Here is a 14,035-nt window from a genome sequence, read left to right as displayed (position 1 = left end):
CTTAAAACATGCAATATTTTAAAATATCTGATGCTAGATACATTATTCTACCCATTGTTCCCTATTTCTTCAATGAAGGAAATAAGGCACATTTTCCTGACTCCTCTCAAAGTAGGATTTAAGCTGTCAAGATTACATAGTATTCAGGTTTTTTTTAAATAAGTCTTTCACTTATACTGTTCAGGTTACTTTACAGTTTTTCCTGGTTTTTACTTCATTCTGAAAGTTCATACAGGTCTCCATGTTTCTCTAAATACATTCATTCATTGTTTCTTAGAGAGCAATACTAAAACCATTCCATTATACTAATTTCCTAGAATTTTTTCACTATTACCCCATAAACTGCACCCACTTTGATGAAAATATCACTTTCCCTGCTGAGTAGTTTATAATTGTGGGGCACAGGCATTACAAGGATTGATCTTATAGAGGAGCAAACAATTTGGTCAGACAGGTTGAATCAGTTACCACAAGCCAGTCAATAGACCAAGGATGAAGATGTCTAGTCCTCATTTAAGGGAGTATCCTGAAGTTCTACATGGCAATGTTAGGAAAGTATATAAAGATTAATAGTGGTCTCTAGAATGTGGATGATAGCAATAGTTACTCCAGCATCTGCCTGATGACTTCTTTGGCCCACTCAATCCCATTCTGGTTGGCCAGCCCCTGTGGAATTTTAGAACCCTCACTAAAGTTTATTACCATTAGTTCCCTCTGTTAGGATAACTTTCTTCAGAAAAATAGGAAGATTTCACAAGATCATATAAATGTCCCAGGGACTTTTTCTTCTGATTGTTGTGATCACATTTGAGGTTTTGGAAGAGGTATTAGATATGCCAGTGCTCCTGAATTTAGAATTCAACTTCTATCTCTCTTTGGTATGCTCATAAAAATCTATCATAATCTTTTATTTCACACATATAAATAAAACTTTATACTGAAAGAGGTTATGATTTGTGCTTTCCATTACAACAACAAGCCTCTAGAGCAGTGGTTCTCAACCTTTCTAATGCTATGACCCCGCAATACAGTTCCTCATGTTGCAGTGACCCCAAACCAAAAAATTATTTTGGTGGCTACTTAGAAACTGTAATTTTGCTACAGTTATGATTCGGAATGTAAATACCTGATATGCATTATGTATTCTCATTGCTACAAATTGAGAGGTTGAGAACCGCTGCTCTAGAGTTAACAGGGGATTCTTACAAAACCACACCTTGTAGGTATTTAAGTGCCAAAAGAGTGAATACCCATATTGATCAAATCAAATAGCTACCAAAGTACTGAAGCATAAATATCATATGAATAAAGAAATAGACCCTCTTCTTTTTGAGCCTCAGTGACCAGGACCAAGAACCAATGGAAAAGAAAATAGAAAAATAATTTGACACAAAAAAACAATTTATCACAGTCAGAACTCTCCAAAAATGCAATAGCTTGCCTCAAAAAGGAGTGGAATTAATGTTACTGGAGATCTTCTGGTGAAGGCTAAATGATTACCTATTGTGGACTAAAGGATTCATACTTTAGGTAAGGGTTGATGATTTTTATAATTCTAGACTTTTATGATTCTGTGACAGTAATTTGAGAGAGCACCAGAGTTTCAGAAGATCTAATTTCTTGTCCCACTTTTGGCATTCATTAGCTATGGGATCTCAAGCAAATCAAAACCTCTGAATTTCAGCTGTAAAACAAAATTTTAATACTTACACCAACTAATTTGTTTTTTGAGAATTCTGTAAATGATAATATTATTATAAATGTTCTTTTATATTTCAAAAGGTCCTTGAATCACATATAATGGGATCTATCCACTTATGGTGGTTCCTTTCAAAAGATGAGCAAAAATTTATCAGCCAAAATTATTGTATTCTTCCTCTATAGTAGGCACAATATAGTAAAATATTACATGGAAGAGGTCACTACTTCTGTTCTTAGTTTCTATTAAAGTTTAGAGTAGTTTCCATGGTGTCAATTATCATTTATATCTAAAATATGAGAGAGAGAAATGGATCGCTAGAGTCTGACATAAATATGTCTATAATTGTAGCTTTAGACATAAAGTTGTAGATGCAGAGATAAAGATAGTAATATCCAGCCCAATATCTTTCCTGAGTTCCAGTCCTTCATTTCCTATTTCCTACTGGACAATTTTAACTAAATGATCTAAGCATATCAAATTCAATATGTTTAAAGCAAAATTCATTATCTTTTCCCCAAAACCTACCTTTTTTTCTAATGTCACTCCACTAATCAAGAAGCTCCAAAGTTAACACATTGCTTTCAGGATTAAATATTTTCCTCTGCTTTATATTTAAAAGTGACTTCAAGAAAACTGGCTCAAATTACCTTACCAGGTTTCTCATACCTTATTGCTATTAATTCTCTCTCTGACCCAGTCAAATTCTCCTGTCTGATGTGCCTCAAACCTAATGTGCCAATTCCTTTCTACTTTTGCACTTCTAGAATCCCTAACTTTCATCCGTTTTTACCTTAAATGCCAGCTCTTTATAAGGCCTTCCTTAATCCAGCAGCTATTGTTCCCCTCAAATTCCCCAAATAACTTTACTTTTATTTTTTTTTAAACTTTTACCTTCTGTCTCATAAGCAATACTAAATATTACTTCCAAGGCAGAAGAGCAGTGTGTAATTGGAATCTGAACCCCAGGACTACAATTCCCAGCACCCCACTCTCCTTCTCATGTTACCTGCTGACATAGACAGGATATACATTTTGTGTAACTCCACCTCTCGCACTCCTCCTGTGATCAGGTTTGGTGGAGGTGGCCTGAGGTGAGAGCCAGGAGACTATTGCTCTTGTGGTCTTTATTTTGTTAGATAATCGGGTTGTTGTTATTTTTTTACTTCTATTTCCTTTTTATTCCTTTACATCAAGTGATTATTAACAAACTTTATAAAATATAATACTTGGAGCACTGGACATTAATCTGAATCTTACAGCAGTAAGTACTAAGTAACTGAGGTTAGATCATTTGCCTAGGGTCACCCAGATAGAAGTGTCTGAGGCCAGATTTGAACCCAGAAACTCTCATGTCTTCATCTGGCTCTCTATTCATTGAGCTACCTAGCTACCCCAATATTTACTTTTTATATACAGTATTTTTTATGTATACATGTTGTTTCTCTTGCTATAACACAAGCTTCTTGAGAGCAGTGACTTTTTTTATTTGAAAAATTGTTTTTAATTAATTGATTCAGAATATTTTTCTATGGTTATATGATTCATGTTCCTTCCTTCCCCTCCTCCCAACCCCCCTCCATAGCCAACAAGAAGTTCCACTGGGTTTTACATGTGTTATTAATCAATACCTATTTCCATATTATTACTATTTGCACTAGGGTGATCATTTAGAGTCTACATTCCCAATCATATCCCCATTAACCCATGTGATCAAGCAGTTTTTTTCTTCTGTTTCTACTCCCACAGTTCTTCTGATTGTGAATAGCATTCTTTCTCATAAGTCCCTCAAAACTGTCCTGGATCATTGCACTGCTGCTAGTAGAGAAGTCCATTACATTTGATTGTGCCACCATGTATCTATCTCTGTGTATAAGGTTCTCCTGGTTCTGTTCCTTTCACTCAAGCAGTGACTTTTTAAACTTTCTATCCCTAGTGCCTAGCATAATACCTGACACATAATACTTGTTAATTATGTATCTTTTTCTTCCTTAATTATTAGGAATTGGTAATAATAGGATGGTGAATATGAAATTTTTATTTGTAGTGTCCATATACCTATAGCAGGAGAATCAGGAACCTATATCAATTAAGTATATGTAAAGGGAATGATAAAAGAAAATAAAAATATCACTCATGATGAATAACCCTTGGTAGAATCCTTCTGATATAGGTTCTATGTGTAAAAAATAGAGTAGAACTCTGGACTTCAATCCCCACAAGCCCTTGCTCCACTTCCCCAAAATACTTTGTAATCTCACGCAATTCTGAGGTGGGCCAGAGATCGAGGAAGGATTTAAGCTGATTGCAAAGGCTTTTGTGGTCTCTTTTTGGACTTCCATTTTGGAGCAGAGGTGTCTCTTCCATGATGTGAGATTATCTTGTCTAGGCCACTCTGGCCTAGGCACGTGTTTCTTATCCTGTCTTTTCTTTAATCCTTAATCTTCAATAAACCTCAAAAAAATATAATACTCCTTGCAGAGAGAAACTAATTTCTACCTGCCTCAATCTCCCCTAATTTTAATCTTTACAGTTTTGGTGCCCTAATGGGAGAAAAAACTCTCAATCTTCTGATTCTTTTCTGATCTTAAGTTCAGCATTTAATAGCTAATGCCTAGAAATTTTTTTGAGCCACATTTCTCTGGTCAAGGTTTTTTTTTTGTTTGTTTGTTTGTTTTTTTACTCTTGCAAAGCTGCTGCTCATTCCAGCCATTAGATAGCTCACAGGCTCGCTCCGGACCTGTTGAGCTTGCCGCCCACCCCACCCAGCTCATCCTACCTGCCTGCCTGCCTGCCGCCGCCGCCATCCGCTTCAGACAGCCCCCGATCCGGCTCCCGGCCCTGCTTGCCTGTGTTCCTGTCATTCCTGGCTTACCTCGGTGCACCCAATCCTTGTTCAACTCAGATCCTTGGAACAGATTGCTCAGGACTCATTTCTACCAGCTGGTAACTTTTGGCCACATGGGCGGATCATAGCAGGGGAGAGAGACTAGAGGGAGAGAAGAAACAGATTTTTCAAGCAGCAACTTGAAAGCAATGGGCTATTTAGAAGGATACCTTTTGACTCTTCTGGTAATTTCATTGACTTCACCTGCATGTCAGGGAGAAGATTCAGCCCAAAGAGTCAACTTTAACTTTGAAGTTGCAAATGGGTGGCTCAATGAACTGAGAGCCAGGCCTAAAGACATGTGGTCCTGGCCTCAGATACTTCCCAGCTGTGGGGTCCTGAGCAGATCCCTTAACCCACATTGCTTAGCCTTTACCACTCTGCCTTCGGACAATAGACATTTAAATGGATAAACACACCTAAGGAACTTAAAGACTAGAGGCTATATTTTAAGGCATTTCAGACTCCAATGGTTTATACAAATCTCTGTATTCTATTGCATTTTTTGTTTAAGGTTTAACTTTGTGATGTTAAATTCATATATTACTGGATTGAATATTATTCTGGTACACTGAAGGTTGATTGAATTTATTTTGAATGTACTGAGTTTTAAAATTCTGTTGCTTTTCCCCTATAACTATTGAACAAATATTATTGTAATTAAGCCCATATTGAAAAAAAAAAACAGCCTTTCTATTTTGACTTTGTAAATTCTCACATAGAGGATGAATGGACTTCAGGACTGCTTATAATTGTATAACAACCTTTGGAAAATTTAATATGCTAAATATCTCAAGTGATTTTAAGGGTTTTTAAAATATGATTTTTGGAAATTTTTTTTAACAATCTCTGGTTATTTTTGCCTGCCCCTACCATGAGGTAAGGCCAATTGTAGCTGAAGTGAAATACATTTTATAACCCCCAACCTTCCCACATTTCTAAATATGTGAATGGAAGTTGGGCAGTTAATCTCAGGGCATTTGTACGCCTAAAAAGCCTCCAAAAAAGGAGCACCCCTTTATTTATACTCTTCAGCTCACTACTTTACTTGCACCAGAATGATATATAGATTTCTTGATTATGTTCTTAACCCAAGATGAGTTTTACTTTGTTTAAAAATATGTTTTGTTACCAAGGTTGAAAGATTTCTACGTTTGTAAAAATGTGTGACAAATATCCATCAATTCATAGGCTTTTTAAAAATGCCATACAGCAACTTATGTGAAATATGATAGTGTGTTTGTTTGCTATTGTAATTAATTGGGCTATTGAGAATTTTGGGGATATTGATACCACATATTTGTACTACTATTTTTTAAAAATGAAAATTATACTACTGTTCAATTCATTTGTCATGCTCACAGTGATCATGGCCAGATATTAAGAGGAAATGGATCTCATTTTTTGGTGAGAAAGCCCTGTATTTTATATTTTCTTAGCTGACACAGAGTATCAATGATTATAAGCTACATTTTATAATATTTTAAAGCTCTTTTATTATTATATTTTTCTTGCATGTGCAATATACTATTTGTTTTTTTTTATTATTTTTTCTCTCCTTTTTATATTTGAAGCACATGACACCAGCATTAAGATTTTCTTTAACCTTTTGATTTTTCAATACATTTGCTAATGCATGCCCTTAAAAGCTTATGCCTATAAAAATGATGCCACTAATTATTTAAATAAATTATGGGGCTTTGCTTAATGATTCTGTCTGATTCTAGGACAAGATATACACACAAGAGCCATTACACAGACCCAAAGAAAAGCCAATCCAGGATGGATTGATGTACTTCCAGGCCAATACATAGGTCTTGAACCTAGTGTGAAGACTTGAGGTTATTGTGTTTAACATGTTGTTAAGACATAGGCTTTCCTTGTGTCCACACTCACTCTGAAGATACTCACAGATGAGTATCCCCAAACCTTGGCTCCTATAATCTGGTCCCCTTTTCTGCCTCTCATAGTGTGGTACTTTTTTGTAGTCCTGGCTACTGACTGGGTAAATGCATCATTGCTTAAATCATTTTGATTGGGCCCTGATTCAAGGACCTGTTATATGTAGATTTATTTTTCTTTTACTTGGAATTTTTACACATAAGACTTTGATAGTCTATATTTTCATTTAGAAATTTTTCTTTTTTATTTGGATTTTTCTGATATCTTTTTAATATCTCTTGCCAATTGATTCATATACCTCATACGTCAGCCATGCATCCATAAGTGATCCTTTTTTTTTCAATCACCCTCTTAATGGAGGAAATGTAAAAATATCATTATTTAAATTGCAAAGTTTAAATTCCTTTTGAGAAGAATTTTAGGTAAAGAAGATGCTACCTCTCTGAATCCAGAACTGAACTGTTGGAGAAGATACCATGAAGAAGCCTCCAGACCAGCCAGCTGCACAAAATTGAACTTTGGGTGTGGTTTATTGAACATTTATTTGTATCTATACTTTAATGCCAAAGGGGACTGCCCCCTAACTGGCTTTTTGTCAATGCTTTCAGCAATCATTGGTTTTATTCTTTTTTTTTCTTATCCTCAAATTATTGTAATCTTTAAATTGATTGTGTTTTCATGATCCTTTGGGGAAAAATTAATTTTTTTCAAATGATAAAATGAGGGAATTTGAAAAAAATAGAGTAGAACTCTGGACTTCAATCCCCACAAGCCCTTGCTCCACTTCCCCAAAATGCTTTGTAATCTCACGCAATTCTGAGGTGGGCCAGAGATCGAGGAAGGATTTAAGCTGATTGCAAAGGCTTTTGTGGTCTCTTTTTGGACTTCCATTTTGGAGCAGAGGTGTCTCTTCCATGATGTGAGATTATCTTGTCTAGGCCACTCTGGCCTAGGCACGTGTTTCTTATCCTGTCTTTTCTTTAATCCTTAATCTTCAATAAACATCAAAAAAATATAATACTCCTTGCAGAGAGAAACTAATTTCTACCTGCCTCAGTCTCCCCTAAATTTTCATCTTTACAATGCTCATCTTTTGTCTCTCTTTACTCTCTAAAACTGAAGAGAAAGAAGGAAGGAGTACTTCCTGCTTCTCTTTTCAAGTAGCCTATAATGATAAAATTGGACCTTGGTAAAACTGTGACAGTTTGTTTACTTGAATGCTTTCAAACATGTCTTCTTCCATCTCCTCACTCTCCAATTCTTCAGTGACTTCATAATATCCCTGGCATGCTCAAAGGCCCTTGACATGATGTACTACCTATTCTGATTTCTAAGTCTACCCTATCTCTCTCCTCACCACCATCTGGAATAAAAACAGGAGAGGATGCTGTAATCTTAAGATTCCAAGTTATCTACCCAGTTAAAGACATCTGATAGTATTTAATAACTCTCTTTTGCTCTTGTCATATTCTGCTTTGCCTTAAGGGCATTTGCATATATGCTTTATATTTTTCCTACAAGACTAGAAGATCTGACTTATTTTTGCTTTTCCCTCAGCATCTTATACAATGCTTTGTACTTAGCATTCACTCAAGAAAGGGATGTTAAATGCCATTGAGAGAGATAGCTACCTGTTCCATCCTTCCAGAAGGAAAAAATCTGGCAGTACTTTCAAACACATTGACATTTCTACCCTATAGCAATAAGTTATATGTCCACATTGAATTGGTTAGTATGTAGTACCATTTTACAGATTATTTCTTATTTTCTTCCAATAATTAAAATTTCTCTGAAAATTATCTGTAAAAACTAAAAATACTCATATTAACAGTGTATGAATTCTTATACATAGTACATACTTAATGTTTGTTGACTTGAGGTCTGATATATTAATCCAAAATAATGATGACATTTAAAAAATCTAATGGGAATGCAAATGTGATTTTTTTTTTTTGGCAAAGACTAAATCTTGCCTATTAGTTTAAGGACTTCTTGGAAGAATGTGTAAGACATTCATAATATGTTAAATTTATTTTCTATGGAGACTATCATAGAATTATACAGCATATAAGCTGGAAGGACCCTTAGAAATCATTAAGTACAACCCATTGCATTTGAAGTAAAAGTGAAGATTAGATATGGGAATAGCAGGCATCCAAATTTGCACTTGCAAAGCATTTAGTCTGCATAGAGCACTGTGTTATCTACTGGAGGAAACAATGTTTTGAAAATGCTGGTGGCTTTGAAGTCAGGAGAGACCTTATCTGAATTCTACCTTTAACTCTTAGTAACTATGTAACCATGGACAAATTACTTAATTTAACTGAGATTTAGTTTCCTCACCTGTAAAATGGAGCTGATAATACCTGTATAATTTATCTAGTAGAGTTGTTGTGGAGTTAAAAATGAGATATTACGTTAAAAACACTATATCAATATGAGTTATTATTAAATAGGACATTGTCTCTAACCTCATGGAGTTTATAATCTATTAGAGAAATGACTAATACCTAAAGAACCATAAAACAAAGTGAAACACAAAAACATATTAGAGAGATATAAAGCAAAGTGCTAAGTCTGGGATAAGATGATTTCTGATAAGAGGGATTAGGGAATAATGCATGGTGAGCATAGTATTTGATTTGAGCTTTAAAGGAAGGAAGAAAATTCACAGAAAGAACAAAAAACATTCTAGGCAAAGGGATGGAGGAAAAAATAAAGTCCAAGCTGGCAAAGTGTTTTGCCTAAGGTTACTCAGCTAGTTTATTGTGAGGTTGTATCTAAAACTCACTTTAACTGACTTCCCACCTAGTGTCTGCCTCTTCAGCACCATGGACAGAAACCATTCCTGAAACTAGAACCAGAATCCAGCAATTTGAACAGATTTAAAAAACTGATGCTATACAAAGCACTCCTTGGACTTTTCTTTCCAATCGGAGAGGCCTTTTTCAGGAGTATTCATTTGGTTAAATGACTGATTGGAGTAGCTTGCCAAGGCTTAAAGTTCTCTGCTAGAGGGGAAGTTGGTTTTCTACACTCTTACATAAGTTTGTTTGTTTGTTTTCATCTCAAATCTGGATTGTGGAGTATGGGTGAATGCTTTAGAACACTGAAAACATATCTATGAACTCAAGTAACCATAAATCCTTTCCTCATAATAGCAATCCCTGAAATGGGAAGGTTATTTTGTTGGGGTACAGGGTGTTCTTCCTTTGGAATAATCAAAAAGAAGTATTTCTTCTTAGCTGCTGACTTTTTGTTGTTGTCGAGAAGAGAGAAGAAAGGAAGAGTGATGATAATAATGAGCTGATGTGTCCTAGAACAGGCAAAGGCTTGTTCCTTGTAAAAAATTGCAGTGACTCCATCTATCATCTTGAGATACAGAATCTCCAGTTTTTAAGTGACCAACTTGTAATTATTCCAACAGGTCAGAGAGACATTTCAAGACTGAAGATTACTTTGGGACTTTACTTAAAATAACTATTTATAGAGTACTGCTTAGGAATTTGTCCCTATTTGCACAATTCACAAGAACTAATAGACAGTATATCTGTATACAATCATATTCTTATTCCTTTGGAATATAATTATAAAATAATAACATTGATGTGTGGGTGTTTATGCTTGTAATGTATGTGTGACTTGTGGAACAAAATAAAGTTCTGTCCTCAGAGAGCTAACTTAGAGAACACAGAGTTGGAAGGGATCACTTAATTCAAAGACCTTCATTTTAAAGATTTACCCAAGGTCTTAAAAATAGTAAGTAGCAGATTTGAGATTTGAACTCATGTCTTCTGTCCAAAACCCCAGTTCCCTTTCTCCCACATATTCATATCTAATAGGAAATATAATACAAGTATGCTGATCAGAAACAATGCTGTTATAGTAATATACACCAAATGAGTCAAACAGATTGCAGGAAATCAAAGAAAAGAAGAGATAATATCAGTTACAGTAATACATATATACATGTGATATGACAATAAAGTAATGACTGCTTATATAAAAGTCAGTTTATTATTCTCCCAGGGTCATGCAGGTAAATAAAAGCATGATGTTTTCATCAGATCAATTCTAAAAGATTCAACTATGATACAGAAGAAATTAATACAAAACTGACTATGTCTGCTTTCCAAGGATCAGTCTGATAGATGTATCTTGAAGGGATAATGCCTATATGACAATAAACTGAGTCATAATTGAATTAGAGGAACATAGATGGCTGAGATATATTTCAAAAATCATTAAATGTTTTAATGACACCAAAACTTCATAACAACAATAAAATAGTCCATCTTCATAAGACAAATATAACACTATTTTCCTCAAATAGATTCAAGTATGTCTAAATCATTGAATATCAAAGTCTCCAAAAAATAAAAATTTTGGTTATTGAATGGGCAATTGAGATTCTGGTCAGAGGGAGATATATGGCCACATTTTACCAAAAAAACAAAATTCAAACCAAAAGTAACATGAAAATCATTAAAATGTTATACAACAAAAAGAAGAAATAGAGAGAATAAGGAAAAATATGTAGTTTCTAGGTGAATCAATAGAGAAGTGGGACTAAAGTCAGGAAGACATGAGTTCAAATCTGCCCTCACATACCTACTAGCTGTATGACCTTTATTCAGTTTCTTCAAAGTAAAATATACTTCCCTAGGTTGAAGGAAAGACTAATTGAGATGATATTTGTAAAACACTTAATAGAGTGCCAAGAACAGAGCAAGCCCTGCAAAAATGTTATTGTTGTTGTTGTCATCATCACCAATCAATGATAATAACAATGTCGATAATGATAACAGCAATAATGATAACATGTACACATAGAACTATTTTGATAGAATTAGTTTTTTTCATAATCTGGTAGGTATTATTTTATGCATTTAAAAGCATTCTGAGAAGGGATACAAGGGCTTAATTAAATTGTCAAATGTATTCATCATGAACACATATACCTAAAAGAAGGTCTCTGTACATTTGGTAGATGCCCTATGAAACCATGGAAGGACATGACAAGAATCAAGCAGGATGAAAAGAAGTTAGAATAACTAGAATAACACAGTATTTTGCATGTAAAATGTAATTATATTTTCTTCCTACTTATCTTCCTAGTTAATCAGCATAGATTTGGGGCTGCGTGTTCCAACTGGTACTTTTGAAGTGCAGAAACAACATGTACCAATAATTATATACCTATCAGTGTCATTGTTGTTTAATAGTGCATGCACACAGTGAGATTCTAGGAGGGCAAATGTCATTTAGAAAACTATATCTTCAATTTGCAGTTTTAAATTTCGGGAATTAGTCATTTATTTTAATGTTGTCATTTTAAATATTTGGAGGCAGAACCATGTTGAGCATCTCTGATGCTACATATGAAAATTCAGGTTTAGAGAAAGTACAAATTATTCACAAGATGGCCCCAAGGTCCATTCTAACACTGGCACTATGATCTCTCAGCTCAGACTTTATAAATGGATTCACTTTAGAATTCTTTTCAATAGTGAATGCCTCTAGTACATTTCAAATAGGCTCCATTTTATAAAAATTGGATTCCCATATAGCCTTTTAGTCACGCATGTCTTAAAAAAAATAAGACCCATTTGGAGTGGGCCAGGTGGAGTCAGGTGAGAAGCAGAGATTAATACCTTTTCTAAGGCATCTCCATCTTCTGTTATAGAGTAACTCCTTACCTAGCACAATTCCCTTCGGTGATTCTCAAGCACTCTTTTTCTAGAGAGCTGTGTAAACAGCCAAATTGAATGATGATATTATTCTAAATTAACAATACTCTTCCATTCCAAATATACAATATGAAAGCCTTCTGATTTTTTCTTCAAGATCATTAATAGAAATATTTTAAAGGCAGTTCCTTAGCACTGAAAATATTAAGCTGTTATTATTGCAAATGAGCTTATTTGTACTTTCAAATGAAAATATAAATAAGTAATAAGTAAATATTAGCAGTTTGAGCTCCATAATGAATAAGTACAGAATTGGTTACTGAAGGAGTATATGCCCATTAGAGAGGCAGTGAAATTAACATTTGTTGACATTTTACTGCTTTTAGCTTTAATGTAAACTAGAAGCAATTAAGTTATGCACAACATATTTCTCTTGTAAATATTTTCACTTTCTAGAAATAGTAACCAAGATGTCTTATAGAAGCCCCCAAAACTGGAGGGGGAGGAAGACAAGAAAAAGCTTTATTTGTCATTTTCTCCCAAAGAAGTTAGAAACTCAAATATACAACTCAGTTCCATTCTTCTCTTTCTTATCCACCCCAGGGCCATGTTGTTCCTGGGTTTTTTTTTTTCAATTTGGGGGGCTCTAGGCAAATCTATAAATCCATGTTAGGTAGACCATGAATTATCAGTACCTTCAATGAAATGAAGACAAAAAAGCTTGAATATTTAAACATGTAGCAACTTTCTCCTATGATAGATCATTTCAGACCCAAACTCATTTTTTTTCTTTGATATCTACTACTGCTATAAACTCCCAGTTTATCATATAACATTACAATTTATGGTATAACCAGCTTGTGTACTGACTATAAACCCTTTATCAATGCCACTGTAAAGATTTTATAGTCCATAAATAGAAGAGTAATCCTGTCTCTCCTCCTTGTTTTGACCAATACACATGATTCTGAACATGTCACTGCTGTTATTTGTTTTACATAGAGTGAGTTATGTAAAAATAAGTGGATACATTGCTTTGCCTCTCCAAAATTCATAAACAATTCAGGGTCACATATAAGATTAACAATCTGTAGCAGGGTTGAAAAATGAAAAGGGACAAATTTGTCCTTATTACATCATTAATCTATATCAGGACGAACAAAAATCCAATCTCTATTAAAAAATAATTAAAGATATTCTCCCTACATGATATGACCCTTCCCATTCTAATCACAAATCATCCAATTATTAGGGTTCAAAGTCATATATGAATCACAGCTCAAAGTCTAAAGGTCTTTGAGGGGTCTCAACAAGATACTTTCCTCTGTATTTTTCTCCTCCTCCTTCCCTCTTCCCCTCCCATCTTCCCAACCAAGACAACCTAACCCAATTTACCAATGGACAAGTTACCAAATGCATGTCATTTAACTGAAGGAAACTAACTCTTGCTTGTCAAGACAAGAAAAACAATGCAAAGGAGTCTGGCCTGAAGAAATACTCTTCTAGTAGGTACTGCATTTTGTCAGTGGATAAATTCTGAATGCTTTGCCCAGACAAGGTGGGGAGGGGGAGGAAAGGAGAGAAAGACACATTCTCAATAATTGGTTGCCTTTGGCTTCTTGGGTGCCCAGGGAAGAGATTGGCCCATCTTTAATTATTGATACATTTGAATGTCTTCATTTAGAATAAGACACAAGGAGGCTCAGGTGAAGCTCTGGGGATTTCCAGCCAAAGGCTGGCTAATCTCCAGTTAAACAGGCCCATTATCTCCCTCACTCCCTGGGAGAAAGTCAAGCAGAACTGATTTGATTAAGAGCAGATTAACCTCTCCAACACAGCTACCCTGGGTTTAACACC

This window comes from Monodelphis domestica, chromosome 7 (genome assembly GCF_027887165.1).
Source record: "Monodelphis domestica isolate mMonDom1 chromosome 7, mMonDom1.pri, whole genome shotgun sequence".
NCBI classification, from domain to species: domain Eukaryota; kingdom Metazoa; phylum Chordata; class Mammalia; order Didelphimorphia; family Didelphidae; genus Monodelphis; species Monodelphis domestica.
This window is presented reverse-complemented; position numbering follows the sequence as displayed.